At 36.5% G+C, this 14974-nt stretch overlaps 1 pseudogene; it reads right to left on the bottom strand.

Moving 5' to 3' along the window:
* Positions 1-14195: 14195 nt before the first annotated feature.
* Positions 14196-14473, bottom strand: LOC105944398 (annotated as a pseudogene).
* Between the last annotated feature and the right edge of the window lie 501 nt (positions 14474-14974).

Here is a 14974-nt window from a genome sequence, read left to right as displayed (position 1 = left end):
GAGCCCCCTTGTGCATCTGGCTAACATGGGTCCTGGGGAATCGAGCCTTGAACCAGAGTCCTTAGGCTTCACAGGCAAGTGCTTAACCGCTAAGCCATCTCTCCAGCCTGCTAGTTAAGTTCTTATAATTCACTACCATAACACTCACAGATCTTCCTTCATAGCATCTATCACAGTAAGAATTTTAGACTTATTTCCCCTCCCTTCCCTTCCCTATTAACTACCACACAGCCAGCTTAGACAAACACCTTCTAGAGTCTAAGAATTAAGATTTATAAAACAAAATAAAATTAAATTATAAAACAAAATTTAAATTAGAGCATAAAACATTTTCAAATATTTTTAAATATATAGGAAAATTAAGTTTGCTTTATATAAATCCAGAGGCTAGTAAGAGTGGCAAAATTCATCCATTTTTCTCTAAAAGTAGAATACTTTTATAATATATTTTTAATATTAGGAGAAAATCCTGTCTCATATTGGATGTATATTCTAAACCATGAAGAGTTCCCAGAGAAAATGAATTTCAATCTGACAGAGATTTGGAAAGGGGAGGGGGATCATGCATAGCATTTCTTGAGTAAATATATTATACTAAGTATACTTCCAAAGTTAGGATTGTGTAAACCCATGAAAACAATTAAAGGTTAATGTTGAAATAAATATTCTTTTAGAAAAAAATGTTCAAACCAATTTTTGTCTAAATGAATAGATCTATAATAATGTTTAACAATTTAGCAGTTAAATGGGAACATACTTGGAATAGGGAAACATTTCTCATCAGAAAATGATGATATATATTCAGACATATTGACTGATTATTGCTATGGGAAATTCAGAAGTACAAACAGGACAATTTGCATGTTTGCCCCTTTTCAGCCCTATCACAGCTACTTGCCATGCCTCACTTGGGAATGGTCTTGAAATTTATTCAGAAGATACTGACAAAACTAAACATGAGACCTTAGCCCTGAGGTACATGAGTTCCCTGAACTAAAGGAAATCATGATCTTGAATAACAAGGACACTATTTTATTTATTTATTTTTTAAAACATTCTTAAAAATCAGTATATTAAAGAGAGAGAGAATTGCCACAATAGGACCCCCAACCACTGAAATTTAACTCCAGATACTCATGTCACTGAGTGGGCATGCACAACTTTGCACTTTCTTCACCTTTGTATGTTTAACTTACATGGGATCTGGAGAGTCAAACATAGGTCCTTAGGATTTGCAGGCAAGCACCTTAACAACTAAGCCATCTCTCCGGCCCATGAGGACTGCATTTGAATGTGTAATTTCAAATTCCATGTGCACCATGTGATGGAACCATAATATTATAAATACACAGGGAGTTGTTTCATTTGTGAATTCATTTGTGAACTGGTTTGAATTCATATTTTAACCATTAATCATTGGGTAATCACAGATAAACCTAATTAAGTGCATGAATGATATATACTCAATATACCCAATATTTAAGTATAAATGCATAAAATGCCAGAGATAAAATCTACAAAATGGTTGTAATTTATTAATCATTATATTCTAAAACCTAGGGGAATAATAACCACATGGCTGGTGATATGGTTTAAATCTGGAATCCCCCACAAAAACTCATGCTTTGCATACATGGTTTCTTGCTTAGAAGCACTCTTGGGGAAGGAAGAGCCTTAGTATGTGAAATCTAGCTGGTGGAATAGGTTACTAGAGCTAGATATAGAAAGAGGATACTTAGCCCATGGTTTCTGTGTCTACTGGCCTCCTGTTATGCTCCATGTAATGAACACTGCCATACCTTCTATATTAGGATAAATTGAAACATAAATAACTTGTCCCTTTCAAAGCGCTCTAGAAGGTGTTTTGGTCATATGAAGCAATACTAACTAATGCATTTGGCTACTGGAATACCCAGTTGTATTTCAAAGTTTTGCTTGTTTAAAACATATATTCTTCATACAACCAGAAGCTCAAAGAAATTCTACAAGTCCAAAATTGGCTTTACATTTCTTCAGTTCTTTGTACTTGCTACATATAGTGAGCTTACAAATGCTCCTGAACTATTTGCTGTTTATAAATTTCTAACTATAATGATGTACCATTAAAATAAAACAAATTCTGGGTAGAAATTAAAGAGGAGAAAAATGATTTGTTAAAACTATTATTTTGTCAGGCATTCATTTTATAAAAATTACCACTAATATCTTCCTCTCCATCATCATTGTGGTTTAAACAAAGGCCAGTAATCTCACATTTGGTTGAACATTTAAAAGGGAAAACTTCTGCTTTCATAAAGCTCTGTAAGTACTGTGTTTGCATTGTTTGATGAGATAGTTAGAACTCCCCGGTGTTCAATGTTTTATATTTATTGTGATTTAAACACTGAAAAGTTTGCAATTCAAATATGTAAGCAGAGTTTGATTAAAAATAATATCTTAAAACAATTTTCTGCCAGGTGTGGTGGTGCATGTCTTTAATCCCAGCATTTGAGAGGCAGAGGTAGGAGGATCGCCTTAAGTTCAAGGCCACCCTGAGACTACATAGTGAATTCCAGATCAGCCAGAGGTAGAGGGAGACCCTACCTCGAAAAACCAAATAATAATAATAATAATAATAAATAAATAAATGAAAAAAGGGACAGAACAATATTAAAACAATTTTCCTTGTTTCCAGTGATTTTGAAATGTTTGTGTTCATTGCACCTAAAAATAATGCCAGTGCATTATTTTTAATAATTATTTTTTTAATTTTTGTGTTTATTTTTATTTATTTGAGAGTGACAGACAGAGAGAGAAAGAGGACAGAGAGAGAGTGGATGCACCAGGGCCTCCAGCCACTGCAAACGAACTCCAGATGGTGCACCCCCTTGTGCATTTGGCTAGCATGGGTCCTGGGGAAATGAGCCTTGAACTGGGGTCCTTAGGCTTTACAGGCAAGTGCTTAACCACTAAGCCAACTCTCCAGCCCATTAATAAATAATTTTAATGCCAGTGCAACAATGATTGCTTTCAATATAAAGCCCATAGTTTTCACAGGCTAGTCCTCAAACTGTTAACTTTTTTTACTGTTTGTCATGTTGTTAAGACTGAGTCCTTATATTACATAAATTCTTTCATGTGTGCACTTTCCTTTTTCTCCTGTACTATTTCCATCCTCCCCACACCACACATTGTTACTACAACTATGTCACTGAATAAAGAATGAAGCAGGGGCTGGAGAGATAATGTAGCGATTAAAGTCCTTGCCTGAAAAGCGATAGGACCCAGGTTCGATTCCCCAAGGACCCACATAAGCCAATTGCACATGTGTCTGGAATTCATTTGGAGTGTCCAAAGGCCCTGACATACACATTCCTTCTGTCTCTTTTCCCTCTTAAATTAATGTTGGGTATTAATGCAAGTAAAATCCAAAGTATGTGGCTTTAATTGTGGATCCAGCATGTAAGACATGTGTTTGTTTTGTCAAGTCATATTCTCAGGATTGAGGATTCAGAAAGAAAATAAACTAACAAGACTGCAAAAGTATGACAGAAAACATATAAAGGAAATAACTGGTGGCATATATATATATGCCATATATATGGCACAGACTACAAACCTACATAAATAGCCACTTCAAAATGCATTCTAAGGAAGACCTTAGATAAGCTAGCAATTCAAAATATTGGGGGAGATATTTATAGAAATGTAGAGAAGCAGGGAGACAAGTACTGATGCCCAGAGGATAGTGTGGTCAAAGAAGGAAAGCCGCAATGTATGACCAAAGCCATAAAGAGAAGCCAGATATGCAGGTGAGCAAAAAGCCTCTGGAAACTGACGTGCTTTGAGGAGGCATATGGCTTCTGATCAGATTATGCACTTTGGTTCCAACACAAAACTCTCAGTATCCTCTAAAAGCTGTTTTCTTAGTATGATATTTCCTGGGTTGCTTTGAGAAATGCATCATTGAAAAGCATTTCACATGCAAACACCCCCTTTCCCCCTGTACTACTGATGTAAATCATGTTTTCAAGTTAGATCCTGTCATTGCAGTTAACTTTCCAAGTGAACTATGGAACTTCTTCTAGTCATGTCAAGTACGATATTCTTCATGCTTCTCTGTGTGTGTTGAGTGAACAAAACTGTCAGAGGCCATTTCACACATGAAGTAAGTAATGTCAACATTTACAAATTTTCTACAATATGCTAGATACACTTTTACAACTTCAGAAACCAAAGTTTAATGTGAGATCATTTATCTTCAGTAATCTATAGGAGAGAAAGGACACCTAGACATGTAGAATCCTTTTAAGTTATGGCTACCATGAAAGAGTTCATTTCTACAGACCATTGAAATACAAAAGAGGTTGCAATGGCAGATGTAGAAAGGATGCCAATATATAGATGTTTTGGACTATAATTATTGTTATTAAAGCATAAGACATAAAAATTGCAAGGTACATTTGAATGACCCCACCATGTAACTAAGTTATTTTTTTCACATATGGTCAGAGGTGCCAATATGGTGCCTCATGCTGCACTGAATATCATGGAATATCCACCTTGATCTGCTTCCTAACGTTATTTGAAGATACTCCATGGTAAATTATACTTCATCCCAGAGGGTACTTCTGATATTCATATATGGCATGACATCACTAATAAAACTCAAAATATCAGCAAATATAAGATATCTTTCTTGAAATAACAATTCTTGGGTAAGTGTTCAGGCCCAATCTACTGGGGAAAGAATACTGGCCCAAGCATTTGGTTCTAATCTATTGGTGAGATAACAGAGCTGGGAGAAGCATTAATGTCTATTCTGATGATACTGGTGTGTAGTGAAATGGATCCTTCTGTGTTTTGGTTGAGCATCTCTAGAATGGCCTTGCCCAGAAGATCTAATATGCCCTTCCATTTTGTGTCCACCCTTAGTAGTTGGAAGGTGAGAAGGTAGTGGGATCTGCATGGCTCTTCCCTTTTATAGATTAGTTTTCACTTACTTGCCAAATCATAATTAAATGACTACATATAAGTGCCACGAGAGCTGAGGAATACATATTTTATTCAAAGTAGGTTGAATGAGGAAGCATGCTGGAAGTTATCAGACTACCACTCCAGCAGACACAAGAGAATCACAGAGAGCTAGACATGTACCTAGTTTTGCAACCAGAAGAAAGTTATTATTAATCATTTAAGACTTTAACATTATCTCTAAATTAAATATTATAACTATTTCTTAGCTTTACTTTTATGATTTCTTGCAAAATATAGAAAGCACAGCAGATGCTATTCTATAGGATGGCCATAGTGTATATAAGTTATCCTAATTTGTGTACATCTAATATCCATGTTGATATCATAAATCAAACATTCATGCCTCCTAGCCTTGTGCAATTGTATCCATAGTCCTGCATGCCAGTATTATCCTTTATATACTAGGAAAGTCACCCCACCCCTTTGGTATTTTAATTTTTCTTCTGCAAAAAGTAGTCTTAGTTTTTTTTTTGTTTTTTTTTTTTAATTTCCTTGAACATCAAAATCCATTATAGATCTTTTAGAATGGTGGTAAATATTTAAAAGCTAATACCGTTTCTTATACCCAATGAGTCCATTCTGATATTAATCCTTGAAAAACTTTAATCTGATGAAAAAATATATGATTAATCTCCAACTTTCACCACAGCAAAATAAACCCAACCATTTTCTATATTGTTATGTCTGCCATGAAGTAAATACAGTTGGTTATATACATAGTAAATTCTTTAAGCTTGTAAAATTAATATTTTACAGTTTTACTGCTTTGGAGCAGTAGAAAGAGTAAGATTTAGGGCCTAGATATGGAAACTTTATTCCTTCATAAGTGTTCTTATTTGTTTTTGAGGTATTATTTCTCTAGTAACACAAGTTGGCCTTGAACACACAGTCCTGAAGCCTGCATCTGCAGTGTGATAAAATCATGGATGCTGGCCACCATGCCCAGACTGGATCTTAGTTTCTATGATCATGATATAGATGTAAAAATGCTATCCACCTAAGTTTGAAATCGAAGGGAAATAATCTATATGAATTGCTGTAGGGCTGGAGAGATGGCTTAGCGGTTAAGTGCTTGCCTGTGAAGCCTAAGGACCCTGGTTCGAGGCTCGGTTCCCCAGGTCCCACGTTAGCCAGATGCACAAAGGGGCACACACGTCTGGAGTTCGTTTGCAGAGGCTGGAAGCCCTGGCGTGCCCATTCTCTCTTTCCCTCTATCTGTCTTTCTCTCTGTGTCTGTCGCTCTCAAATAAAAAAAAAAAAAAAAGTCCTTGACAACTCTCTTTTAGATCTCAAGTTAGATTCAATACCCTAATCTACCACATAATATTCTTTGTCTTTTTTTTTTTCTTGGAAGATAATAAGGCACCATTTGCAACATCATTCTTGTGACATACTGTGCATATGGGATGCAAACTTCATTGGGTGAAATCTTATTTGGTGGATACTCTGGATGATAAGAGTTTTGTCATGGGTTCACAGTTTCTAATCAGGCTTCAGTTTTTTCTACTTCCATATCTGGAAACTTTGACTAGCAATTACCAAAATCTCAATAACCGTATGTTACTATGATGGTGATTTCTATAAAAAATGCTTAGAGTTGGTGTCATAATTAGCATTTATGGCTATTTCAATGTCGATGATCTTCTAAACATGGAAAAACTAAACAATTTGGACATTTTATTTACACTTTTCCTATTTCTGTTCATTTGCTCTCTGTCTTTATTATATTGGTTTCTAAAATTAAGTCATTAGCCTTTGAAATCCAAACATGAATAAAGTGCATTTCCATGAAAAAAGGGAAGCCATTTGAAATTTCTATTTTAAGTTGAATAAGATATAAACTTTGGCAAGCAACTTATTTGGAGACCTTAAATGGTGGCCGTTTCCCAGGAAGGTGGTCTCACTAGATCACTTGTGGCTCTGCCACCTTTCCTTCTTCAGCCTGTGGCATGTGCACATCCCAGAGTTTACCCTTCTCCAAAACTCACTATGTCTTTCTTAATTCTCAGGAATTATGAACCAAGTCACTCTCTCAATGCACTTAATAAATGATTTTTATGTTTCACCTGTTTCTATCCCAGTCTTTATAAAGAGAAAAACTATTTTCAGAGAGCCTTCAATATGTATGGAGTGATTCTCTATTAGGAAAGATTGGCAGCGTGAAGTAGTCTAGTTTGAGAACATTATGTCTGTCAGCCAAAGGGCACCACTCAAGCTAATGGAGTCTTCATTTTCTGTAATCATTGTGCTCCTCTTTTTATATAAGCAAAGGACAAAGTACCCAAGTATTACTATATAAACAAATCACTAAGAAGTAAGGGAAAGTGAATCACTGCCAAGAATTCTAGGGATGCAAAAATGCTAAACTTTTGAGGTTTCTCAGTACAGCAATTTCTCTCCCAATATTCTTTTATTCTACTTTATATCAGAATGCTTAGCCACATAGGAAACTTAATTTGAAAGTTAGAATTTCTTATTGAAAATGTAAGTCTTACAATAAAAATATGTACACACATACACACACACACACATATACACAGACTTGCATGAACGTGCACACAAAGCAACTCCTCAAATATACATATGGGATTCCCCAGGATTGTGTTATTTGCTTCTGTTTGAGAAGTTCAAAGTCCTTACCAAGTCAAAGAAAACTGGGTTTTTGGACCAAACAAGTAGACAACCAACACTTTTGTCTGAGAGAAGCCTGTTGAAACATTATATCAGTTAAGTATTTTTCAGAAGCCATTCAAAATTTACCTCAGTGAGCTAGAGCTGACATTACATGCATAAAATATTTACTAGGATTAATGTTAATGTTAGACTAAAGTTTATAAACAACATTCAAATACATTGCCAGTTTATTTATTATGTTCATATATCAACTGAGAAAAGTATATTTTATATTACTGCATTTTAAAATGCTATCTGTCCTCTCTAGGAAAACTTTTCCATTGCTACACATAGTAATTTTACTACAGCTCAAAAATCTTTTTAAATATTTAATCTTTATTAAACTGTAAAATGTGCACATATTTGAAGTATTTTATGGCATGTTATATAAAACACTTGTTCTAAATTATGTTTACCATTTTATTTTTATTTATTTGAGATAGAAAGAATGGGCACTCCAGGACCTCTAGCCACTGAAAACAAACTCCAGTAGCATGTACCACCATGGGCATCTGGGTTATGTGTGTACTTGGGAATCAAACCTGGATCGGCTTTGCAGGCTAGCACGTTAATTGCTAAATCATCTCTCTAGCCCCTAAAATATTTTTAATATAAAAAAAACATACTCATAAAATACCTTCAAGTATGATTTTTATAAATGGCCTCAAATAGTCCAGGGTGTCCTTGAACTATGCATGTAGCTAAGGGGGACGGACTTGAACAGCTTATCCTTCTTCCTCCACATCTTCTGTGCTAGAAATAAATGTGCATGCTGTCACAACTGCTTTACGTGATGCCAAGGATACAGCCCAGGGCTTTTCACATGATATGCAAGCAATTATACAAACATCTCCATCAGTATTTCTCAGTGACCTTGTAGCCCAAGTATGTGGAGTCTTGTGCAAAAGATTCTTGCCATCTATTCCCAATGGTAAACCAACAAACTCAGCAATGCCCTGTAATATTTTAGGAGTATCATGGGCATCCATGACCAACAACTCACTGGAATGTATCCCATCCCTGACACTGAAAATTTTCTAGTAAGAATATATGGCTTCTGTGTGTTCCATTGTCCAAAAAAGTAGGTTTCCATATGATTTATTCATACCCTCTTAGATTTTGATTAGGCCTCCCCCAACTTTCCTTTACTCAATCTCTTCCCCTGACCTCACTTAGGCCTTTCCACCCCCATTAATCTGTTCTTCTACTTACATATATACAATCCCATCCTATTAAGACACCCCCTCCCTTTCTATTTCCTTTATGTCCCCTTTTTAGCTTATTGGACTTTGCCTGTGAGTTTTATTCTAACTCACAGAGAAGTCCAATCATTTGTAGCTAGGATCTACATATGAGAGAGAAAATGCAATGTTTGGCTTTCGGGGCCTGGGTTACCTCATTAAGTATGGCCTTTCCAGAGCCATCTATTTTCCTATAAATTTCATAATTTCATTTTTCTTTAACACTGAGTAGACAATTTTTTATTACATTTTCAATCTCAATGAATGTAGTAGGTTTATTTGGGGGATTTATCTGTTCTGAATTCAATTTTGGTACATGGCATATGGAGAGGAATTAATTCCTTTCTTCAAGGTTAGCTGATTTGTGGAATAAAGGTTTTGGAAATATACTCTGGTGATTCTTGTAATATTTTGATGCCTGTTGTTACTTTAAAAATGTTAATTTAAGATGTCTTTATTTTTCATTTCATCAAAATAATTGTGTGAACAGAATATGAAAGAATTGTAGATACATTAAAAAGACCAAACATCGAGATCATGGGTATATCAGAAGTGTAAGAAATTCAGACATAAGCCATGGGAAACATATTCAACAAAATTATTCAAAAAGGTTTCCCACACACATGTTTATTTACCTTTGTTTGGAAAATCAGTTTTCATCCTTTCACACTGAGGAGGTGCCTGTCTTTAGAACTGAGGTGGGATTCGTTTGATAACAACAAATAGAACAGTCCATTTTTTTCTGATTCAACCTGTTAACTTGCCAGGGCCCAGCCATGGCTTGAAGGAGGGACCCCGAAGAGAGGTGTGAAAGGGAGCAGTGAAATAACGACTCGAAGTCAAGTTCTGGTGCAAGCTGACAGATTAATGCTGAAGGCAGCTGAGTGTTTTCGTCTTGCTCTCCTTTTTTTTCTTTCTTTCTTCCTTGCCACAGCTCTTACCCTCAGTCTTTTATTTTCAGATCACGTCATGCAAGAACAAACTTCAAGAAAGGTACAATTTCACAGAATTCATAGAAACTTTTTTTTTTTATTCCTTATCATCAAACAATCCCATAATTATTCACCTCAAGTAAAGTCGTCAGGCACCTATAATGATTAACTGTTTTCACACTTTCCCCATGTATGTGCAGTCAAGCACTTGTGATTTCCTGAACTTCTACTTTCAATTACTCTATTAAAGTTGAGAGGCAAAACAACCACAAACGGGGCTTCCCATCATTAATCACTGATCCAGTAGATCCATTTGTCCTTTAATTATTTATTTTGAATTTTCCTTTTCACGTCCCTTCAATACTAAGACTTTGGTCCCCCTATTGAACTCTGAGTTCAGTTGTTTTTCTGTAAAGATTCTTGGTAAAGAGTCAACTTCAATTGCCAACATTTAGAAAAATTAGTCATAGAACAATTTTTGCATTGTCTCAGGTGGTTCATTGTTTCCTCCTAAGTGTACTGTACTTCATGCCTGACTTTCTTTAAGGCCTTTAAGGAAAACAATTATCTCTGACCCATTTTCTTGTTTTTCCAATTCTGTGTCAGAGCCTCTTTCAGGTACATTGACCAACACTTCATCAACACCAATTTTTACTGGAAATGTAAACTTAGAGATTGGTACACCAAGTGAAAGACAGAGAAAGACAAACATTATACAGAAAACCACATATTACTGTAGCATAGAGAGCCAAAGATTTTTCTATAGAGGGGCCACATTGGACTTCAAGGAAGAGACAGCTGGGCTGGAACTGTGTCAAGTAGCTCTTCAGCGCTCAATTCCTCATGATCCTGAAATGGCATGCTTGTGTCATTGGTGGGTGAATTAAGGTCTTCATTATTATTATGGTGAGGTTTGATTGAATCTCTGCCATACCAAAGGCTTTACGGAGTCTGGTGTTTTGGGGATTTTGTATGTTTTTCTGTCTTCTCTAGTTTTGGTTATTGAGTTCTTCCTCTCAGGCTCTTGAGGTTGGATATTTGACCCATCCAAATGGAGCATTTCCAAAAATAGCCTCTGTAGGTTTGGTCTTATGTTCATATAATCATAGAACCTGCTGTGATCATGGACAGTTTTCCTTTTACCACCTATTATGAAAGATATTTTATTTTGGTACAGTAGTTTGGGTTGGAAGCCATAGATTATTTTAGACTTTGAAGTACATCATTGCAGGCCCTTCTGGCCTTTAGGGTTTCCATATGAAAAATCTGAGGTAAATCTAATGTGATTGCCTTTGTATGTAATATGTTGTTTCTTTCATGTTGCTTTTAGCACACTGTCTTTGTTTTGTTTAGAGTTTTATGATGATGGGTCTTGGAGAGCTTCCTCGGTGGTCTATATGCTTGGAGTTCTGTGAGCTTTTTATTTCTGGTTGTGTCTCTGCTTTGATGGGGTAGGAAAGTTTTCTTCAATAATTTTGTTGAATATATTGTCCATTCCTTTGGTCTGCATTTATTTCCCATCTGGCATACCCTTGATCCAGATATTTGTTTATTTTATATTTCCACAGTTTCCTCATGTTCAGTTCACATGATTTTGTTGAAATCTTCAAAGTTTTGGATTTCCAAACCATTTTTCAGTTTTGGCTTCCAGATTTGATGGTCTGGCTTCTACCTGATTGACTCTGTTAGCAAGTGATTCTAGTGAGGCTTTTATAATCTCTATTTGCTTTATACATTCTGTTGCCTTATTATATACAGTATCCTTCTGTTTGCCTAGTTCCAATTCAGGTCACGGTTTGATTTACTTGGTGCTTCTTCTTTTTTTATTTTTTCCAAATTGTTCTTAATGACTTCCATGATTATAAAAAAATACCCCATGTTAATACCCTCCCTTTCCCCACTTTCCCCTTTGAAACTCCATTCTCCATCATATCCCCTCCCCATCTCAATCAGTCTCTCTTTTAATTTTGATGTCATGATGTTTTCCTCTGCTTATGATCGTCTTGTGAAGGCAGTGTCAGGCACTATGAGGCCATGGATATCCATGCCATTTTGTGCTGGATGGAGCACATTGTATGGAGTCTTACCCTTCCTTTCATTCTTACATTCTTTCTGCCACCTCTTTACCATTAGACCCAGAGCCTTGGAAGGTGTGATAGAGATATTGCAGTACTGGGTGCTGTGATTACTTCTTTCCAGCACCATGATACCTCCTGAGTCATCCCAAGGTCACTGCCATTTGAAAAGAGAAGATTCTTTACCAAAAGTGAGAGTAGCATTAATATAAGGGTATGAACATTAAGAGAAGTGCTTACTGGGCAGTTTGATAAGCATAGTATATACAGTTAGCCAGACAACAGTAGGTGTTACACTTCTAGGGCTCATGACTATCCCTGTTTTGAGGTTTCAGTATCAGTTATGTATTCCCTCCCATGGAGCTGGCCTCAAGTCCAATTAGAGGGCACTTGGTTTCCACCATGACAGACCTGCCACTATTGCACCTGTTGGCTCCTTTGGCCTGGCTGGCCAAATATAAGGCTTGCAGGGTTCACTGTTGAGTATCTTCACTGGTGATTTCTCTCTCTCCCATTGAACTGCATGCAGAATGCCTTCTTCCAGCGTTCTGTTGGCTGGTATACCTGAAGGAGGTTATCAGCTGAGTTCCAACAGGATTTCTCAGTGGCCTTGAAGCCCATGTATGTGGAGTCTTCAGCAATAGGTCCTTACCAACTATTCCTGGTGGGAAACCTAGGGACTTGGCAATGGCCTATAATGTTTTGGGGGCATCAGGGACCTCCCTGGATAACAACTCACTGGAAGGTATCCCATCCCTGGCACTGAACATTTTATAGCAACAATCTATGGATCATTAGTGCTCCCTTGCCCAAAAAAGTAGGATTCCATATGATTTATTTATATCCTCTTAGATTTTGATTAGCCCTCCCTCCAGCTTTCCTTTATTTGATCTCTTCCCCTGACTTCACATGGGCATTTTCACCCAAATTAAACTATTGTACTACTTAAATATATGCAATACCATCCTATTAAGAACCCCCCTCCCTTCCTTTATCTTCCCTTTATATCTTTTTTCTAGTTTACAGGCCTCTGATACTGAGTTTTTTTTGTTTTTTTTTTTTTTTTTTTTTTTTCCTTCTCACACAGTAGCCCAATCATCCGTAGCTAGGATCCACATATGAGCGAGAACATGCAATTCTTGGATTTCTGGGCCAGGGTTACCTCACTTATTATAATCCTTTCCATATCCATCTATTTTCCTGCAAATTACATAACTTCCTATTTCTTTACCATTGAGTAGAACTCCATTGTATAAATGTGCCATATATTCATTATCCACTCATCATTTGAAGGACATCTAGGCTGGATCCAATTCCCAGTTATTATGAATTGAGCAGCAATAAACATGGTTGAGCAAGTATTTCTAAGGTAATGAGATGAGTTCTTAGGATATATGCCTAGGAGTGCTATAGCTGGGTCATATGGTAGATCAATTTTTAGCTGTCTTGGGAACCTCCACACTGATTTCCACAATGGCTGGACCAGATTGCATTGCCACCAACAGTGTAAAGGGTTCCTCTTTTTCCACAGCCTTGCCAGCATTTATGGTCATGTTTTCATGATGAAATCTGATAGAAGTGAGATGGAATCTCAATGTAATTTTAATCTGCATTTCCATGATGACTAGGGATGTAGAACATGTTTTAGATGCTTATATGCCATCCATATTTCTTCTTTTGAGAACTCTCTATTTAGTTCTATAGCCCATTTTTTTAATTGGTTTGTTTGATTGCTTAGTATTTAATTTTTTCTTTTCTTTGTATATCCTAGATATTAATCCTCTATCAGATGTATAGTTGGCAACAATTTTTTTCCCATTCTGTACATTGACTCTTTGTTTTATTCACAGTGTCCTTTGCTGTACAAAATCCTTGTAATTTCATGCAGTCCCAGCAGTTAGTCTGTGGTTTTATTGCCAGCACAATTGGGGTTATATTCAGAAAGTCTTTGCCAAGACCAATATGTTGAAGGGTTTTGCCTACTTTTTTCCTCTAGCAATTTCAGAGTTTCAGGTCTGATGTTAAGGTCTTTAATCCGTTTGGACTTAATTATTGTGCATGGAGAGAGAGAAGAATCTATATTCATTCTTCTACAGATAAATATCCAGTTTTCCCAACACCATTTGCTAAAGAGGCTGTCTTTTCTCTAATGAGTATTTTGGCTTTTTTTTTTTTTTTATAATTAACAAACAAGTTGACTTGGTTACATAAATTAATCTATTTATTGCAGGCCAGGGATGTCTCAAATGATAGAGCTTCTACTGGTCCTTCAGTGCCTTCAGTCTTCTGATAGCAGACTTGACTATGACAGCAGAAGTTTTATTGTAGGTCCAGGGCTGCCCAAATTTGTTTTCATCCAAGAACCACAGTGCCAGATACCAACAGCCCGTCAATTCATCTTGGTTTTGCCAAAGAAGAAGCAAGTGTACTTGGCATGTTGGCTAGTTTCAATTTTCTTCACCATTTTTCGAAGGGAGGCCCCAGAGCCGGTCCCGTACTTACCAACGGTGGCAACCTTCTTGGTGCACTAGGCCATGTCACTTTGAGCTGAGCAAGGCCACAGAGAAGAAGAGGCACAGTGTGCAGGTGCGGTTTTAGGTGGGAGAGCAGAAGTAACGTGGGAGGCCCTGCTAGGAACTGAACTCTATAATTTTTGGCATTTTTATCTAATATCATGTGGCTATTGCTACCTAGACTTGCATCTCGGTCCTCTATTATGTTCTGTTGATCTACATGCCTGCTTTTGTTCCAGTATCATGCTGTTTTTGTTACTATTGCTCTGTAGTATAGGTTAAAATCAAGTATGGTGATACCACCAGCCTTATTTTTCTGACTCAGTATTACTTTAGATATTTGATGTTTTTTTGTGATTCCAAATGAATTTTCGGATTTTTTTTTTATTTCTATGAAGAATGCTGTTGGAATTTTGATGGGGATTACATTAAATGTGTAGATTGCTTTTGGTAAGTTGCCATTTTCACAATATTGAGTCTTTTGATCCAGGAACAAGGGATGGTTTTCCATTTCCTAGTGTCTT

The sequence above is a fragment of the Jaculus jaculus genome, chromosome 9, assembly GCF_020740685.1.
Source record: "Jaculus jaculus isolate mJacJac1 chromosome 9, mJacJac1.mat.Y.cur, whole genome shotgun sequence".
Taxonomy (NCBI): domain Eukaryota; kingdom Metazoa; phylum Chordata; class Mammalia; order Rodentia; family Dipodidae; genus Jaculus; species Jaculus jaculus.
The sequence above is the reverse complement of the archived record's forward strand: the minus strand, read 5'-3'. Positions and strand labels throughout refer to the sequence as shown.